The sequence below is a fragment of the Protopterus annectens genome, chromosome 1.part2 (assembly GCF_019279795.1).
Source record: "Protopterus annectens isolate FY-2018-M chromosome 1.part2, PAN1.0, whole genome shotgun sequence".
In the NCBI taxonomy this organism is placed as follows: domain Eukaryota; kingdom Metazoa; phylum Chordata; order Ceratodontiformes; family Protopteridae; genus Protopterus; species Protopterus annectens.
Window position 1 is genome coordinate 1231025750 of NC_056727.1, and position 12135 is coordinate 1231037884.

The following is a 12135-nucleotide window of genomic DNA, read 5'->3' on the forward strand; positions in this document are numbered from 1 at the left end:
GTCCCCCTTAATCATGGCCCGAGTTCTGAAAATCAAGAAAATAGAACCAGAGTCCTATTCCATTATTCCTAGCTGAAGTATTCAGACCCCCAGGACACTCAGTTAAGAGCATTGAGGGAGCACCGAGAGGCAGGGGCTGGGACAGGCGGTAGCTCACCTCGTGGAGGACCGCCAGCCCGATCCCAACATCCAACTACGAGCTTTTTAACTGCAGCAACTTTAATATACGCTATTGGAGCTGGAATTACCATTGCTGCTGGCACCAGACATGCCCTCCAATAGATCCTTGTTAAAGGATTTAAAGTGTACTCATTCCAATTACAGGGCCTCGAAAGAGTCCTGTATTGTTATTTTTCATCACTACCTCCCCGAGTCAGGAGTGGGTAATTTGCGCGCCTGATGCTTTCCTTGGATGTGGTAGCCGTTTCTCAGGCTCCCACTCCAGAATCGAACCCTGATTCCCCGTTACCCGTGGTCACCATGGTAGGCACAGATAGTACCATTGAAAGTTGATAGGGCAGACATTCGAATGTTGGATCGCCGCCACGAGGGCACGCGATCGGTCCGAGTTTATCTAGAGTCACCAAAGCTGCCGGGCCAAGACCTGGATTGGTTTTGGTCTGATAAATGCACGCATCCCTGGAACATCAGCATGTATTAGCTCTAGAATTACCACAGTTATCCAAGTAACGGCGGAGCGATCAAAGGAACCATAACTGATTTAATGAGCCATTTGAAGTTTCACTGTAGCATCTGTGTGAACTGAGATTTGCATGGCTTAAACTTTGAGACAAGCATATGCTACTGGCAGGATCAACCAGATAGGAGCACCTCGGTGGGTGGGTGGGGGCACCTCGGGTGCTGGTCGTGGACCGGCGGCCACGACCCCGGAGGGCCTTGGGCTGGCATGGAGCTCTGCCGTGCTAGAGCCAGAGAGTGAGGGAGGGAGAGCTCCCGAAGCTCCCGCACTCAGGGAGCACCCGCCGGAGTATAGCGGCCTGGCGCATGACAGGACCCCTTTGCCTTGGCCCGGGCTCATTGGTCTCGCCTCAACTATGCTACCGAGGGGCACAGAATGCTCCACATCCCCCACTCATGCCTTGCTCCTGGGGAGGAGAGGCTCGACCCACTGACCGTGACCCGCAGGGCCATGCCGTGGGGGCCCTCCGCCAGTGGGAGTCGGTTGGCCTGATCGATCAGTGTGGACGGCGGAGAGAGGCTCCTCGGCCGACCGGCCACCAGGGTGCCCACCGGGAGGTGTTCTCCCCGGGGCTGGGACCCAGACCCACACTAGCCATGGCAGCCGTGGAGGGGCAGATCCACTCTCATCGGGACTTCCACGGCCCGCTCCTTACCGGTCCAGAACTCCACGGTCCCCGTCTCACCCAGATCTCCTGGAGGCTGCTGGGCCACTCTGTGTCCCCCGTGCCCTCGGAGCCTCTCAGGGGGACCTCCCTCCGATCCCAGCCGGCCCTGCAGAACTCCCCCCGGCTGCGGAGGGGCAGATCCGCTCTCATCAGGACTTCCGCGGTCCAATGCTTTCCCGTCCAGAGGGGTTCCAGGGACTTTGTGATATTTTGAGGATGCTGTTGGGTACCTGGTGAGGTCAGACACCTTCCCCCTGCTGGGCAGGAGCTCTTGGGGTCATGCGGACTCCCGCCGATCGCTCCCTTGAGGACTTCCACCTGGAGCGGGCCGTGGTCCGGACCCCCCCTCACCCAGGCAGGGGCTGTCCCAGCCCATCCGATCTCAGCCCCTCTCTCCCTTCTGGACTTCCATGGGGAGGGACCTCTGCGAGCTTCCACTTCTACTGGGGCGGGGGAGTTCTTCTCCCCCAGATCTCCTGGAGGCTGCTGGACCATTCTGTGTCCCCCGTGCCCTCGGAGCCTCTCAGGGGGACCTCCCTCCAGTCCCAGCCGGCCCTGCAGAACTCCCCTCGGCCATGGAGGGGCAGATCCTCTCTCATTGGGACTACCATGTCCCACCCCTTTCCCGTCCAGAGAGGTTCCTGGGACTTCACAATATTTTGGGGACGCCTTTGGGTCCCAGCCGAGGTTGGATCCCTTCCCCTGCCCGGCAGGAGCTCTTGAGGTCCCACGGACTCCCGCTGATCGCTCCCTTGAGGACTTCCACCTGGAGGGGGGGTGGTCGGGACCCTCCCACCCAGCCAGGGCACACCCTCCCAGGCCACCTTCTGCCTCTCTCCCCCTTCCAGACTTCTGTCCCTGAGGGAGCCGTGGTCTGGACCCCCCCCTCTCAGGCGGGAGCTCTCCCGGTCAGGCCGATTTCAGCCCCTCTCTCCCTTCCGGACTGCCGTCCCGAAGGGGGCCAAGGTCCTGACGCTCCTCTCCAGGGCGGGAGCTCTACCAGCCCTGCCGATTTCAGCCCCTCTCTCCCTTCCGGATTTCTGTCCCAGAGGGGGCTGAGGTCCTGACGCTCCTCTCCCAGGCGGGAGCTCTCCCAGCCTGGCCCGATTTCAGCACCTCTCTCCCTTCCAGACTTCCGTGGGGAGAGACCCCCCTCCTGGCTTCCACTTCTACCAGGGCAGGAGAGCTCTTCTCCCGGGTTAGATATCTCCTGTAGGCTGCCAAATCATTCTGTGTCCCCCGTGCTCTCTGAGCCTCTCAGGGGGACCTCCCTCTGATCCTTCCCGGCCTCATGGAACTCTGCTCGGCCGCGAGGCCTCCGACGGTCTCTCATCCGGGCTTCTGTGACGCCGGTTCTGCCCTTTGCCCTCCACGTAGGGCTTTCAATCTCGCGGGGGAGATGGCCCGGGGTCCCGGCATCTCTGCGCACTTCACCGCTTGTGTCTGCCTCCCTCCCCCACCGCGCCGGGTGCCGTCGAAGCTGTTCCACTCCGAGCCTCCTGGCCCATGGCCCTTCACCCCGTGCGTGCTGCCGCTCACAGTTTCTCTTCCTCAGGGTGCCAGGTGGATGACCGGAGGCCAAAACACTGCCTGCGGATGGACCTGGGTGTGAGACGGCATGACGGCCATATCTCCACAACCCTGAGGGCCGGGAGGAGAGGATCACAGACCTGGCTTCTGGGGGAGGCGCTCGGCCCATCCCCCAGCTGGACTCAGGTGCGAGACACCTCGGCAGCCATATCTCCGCACCCCTGAGGGCCGGGAGGACGGGATCGCAGATATAGCTTCCGGGGGAGGCACCCGGCCCGCCCACACCATCTGTCAACTGCCCCGGTCAGCCCCGGGTGTGAGACGCCTTGGCGGCTGTATCTCCGCACCCCTGGGGGCTGGGAGGATGGGATCGGGGGTCTGACTTCAGGGGAGGTCCTCGGCCCGCCCACGCTGTCCGTCGACTCCCCTGGCTGGCCCCGGGTGCAAGACCCCTTGGCGGCCCTATCTCCACACCCCTGGGGGCTGGGAGGATGGGATCAGGGACCTGGTATCCCGAGGAGGCCCTTGGCCCTCCTGCACCGTCCATATACTCCCACGGCTGGCCCCGGGTGTGAGACGCTGCTGTGGCCATATCTCCACTCCCCCAGGATCTGGGAGGATGGGACACCCCGAGCCAGATGCCCCGGATGTCCCTACACCCTCTCCCACACCCCCCGCCTCTCCGATTTGGATGTGGACCGAGTGGTGCAGAGGCTCCTCCAGATCCCAGCATTTAGCCAAATTGTTGTTGGCTCTGGCCCAACCAGTTTCAGAGCTGAAGACGTCCTTGCCTACTGTGTCTGCTCCTCCTCCAGGCCGAGCCAGGCCTTCGGGGCCAGAGGTGGTAGAACTGATGATCATGGAACCCTTGGAGCCGAGGCCTGTTCCAGTGCCATCGGCTCCGTCGACACAGACTACTTCGGTGCCTATCGAGGAGTCTGGGAGCTGACACTCTCCGGTCGGATCCGGGGGCAAGAGTCAAACTGATGGGTCGGTTCCGACCCTTCCTCTCGGGGCTTCAGCATGGACGAGCTTGGCTCCTTCCTCTGGTTCAGAGCCCACTGTTTCGGTGCCGGGGAAATTGCTGTCTTCTTCGAAACTGGCTGCTTCCTCGCATTGGAGCAGAGGGGCTTTTGATGCCATGAGGAGAGTTATGTGTCCGAAGACACCCACTTCATCAGGGTCTACTTCCTCATCCCCGAAGGTGCCACATTCTACCTCTGCATCACAGGTCCCCTTAAAACTTAGACACTCAGAGCCTCAGGTAGCCCCATTGGGTGACCCATATTCTACTGAGACCACACCAGAAGCTCCCACTGATGAGGTTCCCAGGAAGAAGCTTTGCAAGAGGAGGCAGTTAGACTCCCCGCAGGAGTCTGTCACATCAGACTCTGATTTACAGGAGTCAGAAGGGTCCACATGGTCCCCCTCGGAGGATATCTCTTTCACTGAAATCCTAGAGATTGTATGACAGAGGGGTGGCTGGTGGTCCGTTAACCCTACTGATGATGAGTTGGTGCTTCTGAAGGCCTTTGGGTCTCAACCCTCCACCTCCTGGGTGACTCCACCCTTTGATGAATTAATGGAATTAGTTGCTTGAAGGGCGTGGGAGTCTCCTGATACTGTGGAACCTGTCCCTCGGAGGCCCAACAAGTTTATTATCTCTCCACAGGACAAAATATTTCTTATAAAAGGAATGCCAGTTGATGTCATGGTGGTGGCAGCAGCCATCAAGAAAGAAATATCTGAAACCTCTTCTACTGTCCATCCTCCTAATAGAGATTCCAGAATTATGGACAGGTATGGGAAACGCATTTTTAATTCAGCAACATTTGCTATGCGATCACTCAATTATTTGACACACTTTACCAGACTTCAGGGAGATCTCCTTAAAGAGCTTGGAGATACTCTACAGAGTACAGCAGCTGAGGGTGCTCCTGATAAGGTGACATCCCAGCTCAATACCCTTAACTCAATAGTTAAGTCGTCCATGCGTCTCATTTCATATGCAGCTGATGGTACGAGCTGGGCAGCAGGTTTGGGAATAGCTCTTTGGAGACATTCCTGGATGTGTTTATGCTCCTTTGTGGAAGCCTTCAAGTCATCCTTTATTAATACCCCATTTGATGACTCATTCCTTTTCAGGCCTAAAGTCAGGGAGACACTCTCTAGATGTGAACAAGACAGAAAGACTCTATCTGCCGTAGGAGTCTGTTTTTCCACCCCTACTAGACCTTGCTCCAAAGGGCAAAAGGGAGAAAAAATGTGGTTCCGCAAGTCCCAAGGAGCCTCTCAGAACACATGCAGTGAACCCCCTTCCAGGGGCAGAGGAGGGGGCAATAATGGAAGATGCCACCCAGGTGGCAGAGGGGGTCCGCAAAACCAGGGTGACAGGGATCAGTTCTTTGGGAAGCCTTATCAGCGCTCCTGAAAGGAGGCCAACTTGCCCTACTCTGGAGGCAGTCAGGGGTCGCTTCTCTTTGTATCCAGATACCTGGCTAAAAATTACAAAAGACTCTTGGGTACAAAGCGTTATGTCCAGAGGATATTTCATTCCTTTCACAGAACCACCCTCCTTATGAAAGCAAATCCCAGACATTCCACCCAGTCTCAGGGATCAAGCAACCATAGAAATTCAAAGGTTGCTAAAAAAAAAAGAGTCATCCAACCAATCCTGGCAGACCAGATAGGACATAACCTACTCAAGATTCTTTTTAGTTCCAAAGAAAACAGGGGACTGGAGGCCCACCTTGAACCGCAGCAAACTCAACACTTTTGCAAAGAAAGAGAAGTTCCGGATGGCCATGCTTCAGTCGATTCTTCCGTTTCTAGGAACAGATGACTGCATGTGCTCTATAGATCTCAAGGATGCGTACTATCATATCAAAATGGCCAGACCATCCAGAGATCACATGCATTTCCATCTGGGAGCCAGTCATTATCAGTTCCAAGCACTGCCCTTTGGTCTCACAACAACAGCCCCCAGAGTGTTTACCAAATCCATGGCAGTGGTTACAGCTCACCTGAGGCATCTAGGATTCCGAATGTTTCCATACCTGGATGACTGACTCCTCACCGCCACCACCAGGCATCAACTAGTTCAATCCAGGGACCTCACTCTAAAACTGTGTTCCTAGTTAGGAATTATTATAAATTTTGACAAGTCTGCATTGTCACCATCGCAGAGTATTTCCTTTATTGGAGCAGATTTAGACACCACCACCACCATGGTAAAACTGCCTTTAGAAAGAATAGTCATGCTTCAACAACAGGCATCAGACATTCTGGCACAAAACAAAGTACCAGCCTCTCAAGTTTTAAAACTGCAAGGTACTATGGCAGCAACTCTCACAGCAGTTCCTCTAGGGCGCATGCACGTGAGAATACTTCAGTGGTTACTTTTCACCCAATGGTCTTACCAACAACTTCCGATGTCATTCTTGATAGTCATTACAGATTCATGCAAAAAGGATCTACAATGATGGTTGACCAGCCAACGTGTAACAGTAGGTCACCCATTTTTTCTTCCCTCGCCATCAGTCATGGTGACCATGGACACTTCTCTGATAGGGTGGGGGGGGATTTTTCAGGGAAGAACAGCCCAAGTCACTTAGTTAGAGACAGAGTCACAATTGCACATCAATGTTCTGGAGATGAGACCAGTACTTTTGACGTTGCAGTACTTCCAAGACTCTCTTCCTCTGGGAACGATTGCGATTCAGACCGACAACATGTCAGTAGTCTGGTATATCAACAAACAAGGGGGAACCAAGTCTTATCCCCTATGCTGAGAGGCCCTAAGAGTTTGGCAGTGGGCTGTATCCACCAGGCGCTTTCTGATAGCGATGCACATCCCGGGGAAATCCAATGTGATCATGGACAAACTAAGCAGACCTATTCTGATGCCGCAAGAGTGGTCCCTCAAAAACAAGGTAGTGGAAAGGATTTTTCGCAGATGGGGCATGCCTTGCTGTGACCTGTTTGCATCCCCCATGAATGCCAAATGCAGAAGCTACTTTGCCCTGAATCCCCCACCAGGGGAAAACCCAAGGGACTCTCTCATCCACGTTTGGCCCCTGGGACTTCTATATACATTTCCACCCATTCCCCTAATTCCAAAATTTATGCAGAAAGCCCAAGCCTTGGGAAGGACTGTAATTCTGATAGCCCCTTATTGGCCTCAACAGATATGGTTCCCTTTCCTTCGACTCTACCAACTAGAGGAACCTTGGATTCTGGAACCAGTTCCAGACCTGCTGACACATTCGTCAGGGGCTCTTCATCATTCACTTCACTCCCTCAAATTGACAGTTTGGCTGCTCCGATTTCCAGCATAGACAAGTCCCACAACCTTTCCTCAGAAGTGCAGCATATCCTTGTATCATCCCACAAGGCCTTAACCAGAAAGTTATACATCAGCAAGTGGAAGAGGTTCGCTTTGTGGGCTTCTCAAAATAATATTGACCCATATATCACCCCAATTGCTGGCATATTAGAGTTTTTGACTAAACTTTTTAATGAAGGTGCTGCGGCAGCTACCATACGTGTTGGCTGCAATTTCTAATTTTCACCTCGGATTGGAAGGCTCAAATCTTAAGTCTCACAGGTTATGTAGAGCCTTCTTAAAAGGAACCGTACATCTTAAACCACCAGTTAGACAACTTTTCACTCCCTGGAGCCTAAATTTTGTTCTGTCTAGGATTATTCTTCCTCCCTTTGAGCCTGCATCTTCCTGTCAACTAAAATTCCTGTCTTGGTGGCGATTACGTCAGCACGCAGGGTGTCTGAACTACAGGCTTTATCTGTTAAACCCCCATACTTGATTTTTCACCCTGACAGAGTGTCACTCCAGACTAATCCATCCTTCCTTCCAAAGGTATGTTCAGAGGCTAATTTAAATCAAACAATTGAACTACCAACTTTCTTCAGTAACCACTCCAACAAGTTGAAGTGTATGTTGATGTACATAGACAACTCAGATTCTATTTAGATAGAAACAAAGAATTTAGAAAATCAGAACAACTTTTTGTCTCTCATTCAGATACCAAGAAAGGGCAACCTGTGTCAAAAGTCACTCTTTCCAAATGGTCACATATTCTTCCGTGAATCAACTGCTAGAACATAAAGTGAAGGCGTACTCCACAAGGGCTGTTTCTACTTCTTCAGCTTGCATGGCTAGACTGCCATTAGACACAATATGTCTGCCACTTGTTCAAAACCATATACCTTCATTACTCATTACGAAGCAGATAAGGCCTCCAGGGACAGGGCTTCCTTTGGTTCCACTGTCCTCAGGAATATACTCCCATGAGCCACCCAGGATAAACGGTGCTTGGGAAGCTACCCATTTGTAAGAATGAATGGCGAGATTGAGCAGCTTCACATAAAGAAGTTATGTACTCACCATAACGTTCCATGTGAGTTGTTCATCTTGCCCTCATTCTTACATTCCCTTCCGCCTACCCCCTCCAGGCTTCTCGAAGAATGAGTAAGAGATTTGAGGTCTGGTGGGCCTTTGTATAGGATTTCACACTCCAGCTGGAGTTATACTCCTGCAGCAAACTAGATCTGAGGTGAGGCAGAGAGCATCATGGGGTAGGGGCTTGGCCGCGAGCTATTTGAAAACCTCGAGCTTGTGAAAGTGGCTGACTCGGAGCTGAGGGATCGGCTCCGAACCCATTTGTAAGAATGAAGGCGAGATGAACAACTCACATGGAACGTTATGGTGAGTACATAACTTCTTTTTCATTGAAAATGCATCTGGTCAGTGATGGATTAAGTGTACTTGGGCCATGTGCTATTTTCAAACCATGGGCCCACCCCATACATTTTTAGGATCATGCATAAATGCATTTATTCTTTGATTTATCTTCCTCATTGTTTTTAATTATAGTTCTTGTTTAATATAGCAGCATTTGTCAGAGTGTATTTTAAATTTGTGGATTTCAACATTTTTTTCTAGTAAGCAGTGAAGCAAAAGGTATTATACAATGACTGGCAATTAGCATTCCAAAACGTGCATGCTGATTGGCCAGCCCAACCAGCCTGCCCATTGTAAATCTGACATATACTAATGGAAAAAGGTCCGGTCGCCCAGACTTTTTCCACTAGTATATGTCCTGATTTTTTTTGTTTGTGTGAGCACAGGTAGCAATGGAGAAAGGAAGATCTCCGTTGCTATAATCTCGCTATGTTATACATTTAACATAGTGAGATAGCTTTAAAAAAGGGAACGGAGAGCTTCCTTTCTCCGTTGATTTTTGTAAAGATATCTCGCTATGTTATACTCATTTAACATAGCAAGAGAGCTTTAAAAAAGCAATGGAGATCTTTCTTTCTCCACTGCTTCCTTTACACAGCTCTGATGTACTGTGTAAGCGTGGGAACACAAGTTCCATACGCATGCGCAGTACATCAGAAAAAGCCTCAGGATAGTGGAAAACTGCGGAAGGGCACCATGGAGGTATTATACAAAGACATTATTTAAGAAAAGTAAGTATTATTTTTCTTAAATAATATTGTATAATAGCAATAATCCACATCTGGGTGTGGATAATGTAGATTTATCCACGGTTGACTTCGCCCTCATGACCAAACCACACCAACTGTGGGTAAATCTAGCATTACCCACACCCAGACATGAGTTATTGCTTTATTAACCAATATTAACAAAAGTACTAATTTCAGAACATTTAAATTATATTTCTTGTTTCATGCAACAGTATTTTTTAGAGTGTGTTTTAAATTTGTAGCTTTGAACATTTTTGCAGCTGAAACAAAATGTATGAACTAATAATGATAAAAGTACCCATTCTAGAACATTTAAACCATACAAAGCAACTCAGACTTCTGTAATTATAAACCATCAATATCTGTAGTTGTAATGAAGTCAGAAATTAACAGTACCTACAAAAAAAAAAAAAAAAACAAGCAATCTCCATGGTATCCCTGAAGTCTCAGAACAACCCACTAAACAAGTAGGTTTATTGTGCTGTAAAACAAAGTGTTATTGGTACACATGTTAAATTCACATCCCTTCCCCCATCAGTGTGACATTCGAGCTGGTCCTGCCCTACTTAGTAGCTATCATAAAAATATAACCCTTATGTACTTTAAATAAAATTTATAAATGATGTGGTAACTCTTATTTAACCAGATTATTAAGTCTGTGATTTTATCCAAGACAATATACTACATGGCTGGAAATACATCAACCTTAGTCCATTTGGCAATCAAAAAATCTATATAAATATATACATATACACTTTGCATGTCAAAAATCAATTGTAAAAATCATATTCTATCTTCATAACCTATTGTTAACAAAAATCACTTTCGCCTTTCTACACTTCTTCAGGTCTGTGTACAAGAACCCTAAAAACTATCTATAAAAATATTATTGTATAATTAGTTAGTATTGTTTTTACACATAATTTTGAATAAAGTGAAAAAAAGAACCAGAAAAAAAAATAAGGAAAAATGTATGATGATGGAAACAAAATATACACTTAAATTACAACTGATTTAAAATGGTACTTAAACCCAACTGGTAGAATAAAATAAAATAAAATAAAATTAGTCATGTAAACAATGTGGGAATTTTCTAAGTTCCAGTACACTTTTAATTGAACAGTAGTAGTTTAGTCCAGGCTTCCTAAAAGAGTTCAGCTTTAATTGCCACATGAGTTCATGTTTCTCCAGAATATTCGGGTTGTCTCCTTCAAGATCACTTCCATACTCTCTCACCAAAACGCTGCTCCACTCCAAGTGACAGAACATAAAATCTTCGGGTTTATTAATCTGTCCAACAACAGGGAACACCAATGTATCACACTTCCCAACTGTCACAGGCTGTCCCTGTCAACAAGAGCTGCATTATGTTTAAATACCCTTGCCTGCAAAACTACTGCATAACAACTATTGTCCCTACCTTAGAATGATGTTTGAAAGGGAATAAACATATTCTCTTAGAGGATGCGAGGCCTTATTTTTAGATAGACCCCCCATACATATCGACAGTTACTGAAAAAGCCTTCCTAAAGTCAGCACATTCCACAAAATATTATGCAAATCAATGATGTGATAAAATTTAAGAAAAGAAAAAAAAAAACTAAAATCCTGCCAAGAAAGTAAATAAAAATACAAATGCTTCAGGGATGCCAGATGATCAAGCACTATATTAACCTATCTTTGGTATACATTTATACAGGATATAATTTTGCCTTTTCTTCTATAGGCTTCAGAGTATACACTCCAATGATCACTAATGCATACGTGTACATAATTCTTTCTAAATGTCAAAAAATATTACTTTCTCCACCTGTTTAAGTGTTGCAGCATCTGCTCATCCTCTTATTCTGGTTATACAGATACATATAACCATTTATAATTCTAAAGATCAGACCAGGAGTGGTTTGCCCAGGTAATCCCCAAATATACTGAAAAGGTTCATTATCTAATTAATAAATCACATATTTAATATGCCTCAACTATTTGAATATGTGTTTGACCATGTTCAGTGTGTAATGCTGCATGCTGTGGAAATTTCCATTGCTTTACCTCTTTCCACACTAGACACTGTAAAAGCAGTGTCACCATGGTGACATGCCCTTGCTGCTAATGTTGAGATATTATATGTGAGTACCATGTAAAACTGCTGTAGTTTGCATTATCACTATGCATTAGGGATGCTTATATCCTGCTGTTTACATTCAGATGTGTGTAAGTGATGCTTCTATTCTGATGCAATAATTTAAGCAGCTACGATTTGCAGCAACTTAAATGACTTGTTAACAATTTGTTAGTTATAGCAAGGTCAGCTGCAGGCTGCAGCCCTGGGCAGTCCCCCAGTTGATACCCCTCAACAAGAGTTGAGGACCAAAAAAAAAGTTCCAGGCGAAAAGCTATTACCTCCTTCTTACAGTTTGTAACACACAGACACACTAACACACTAACATTGCAAACAAATAATTTAAGCAGTTACAGCGGTAGCATTGTCGCCTCACAGCAAGAGGTTCTCCCGTTCGATTCTCGGCTGGAGTGCCTTCTGTGTGGAATCTGCATGTCCTCCCCGCGGTCGAGTGGCATTCGAAAGACATGAGTGAATGGGCATGCCTTAGTTGAAGGTTGGGCATCGGGCTGGCACCTTGGCACCATGAAAATCTATTGCCAATCATTAGCAGACCGGAGTTCCACTGTGGCGACCCCTAACCGGGAAAAGCCGAAGGAACAACAACAA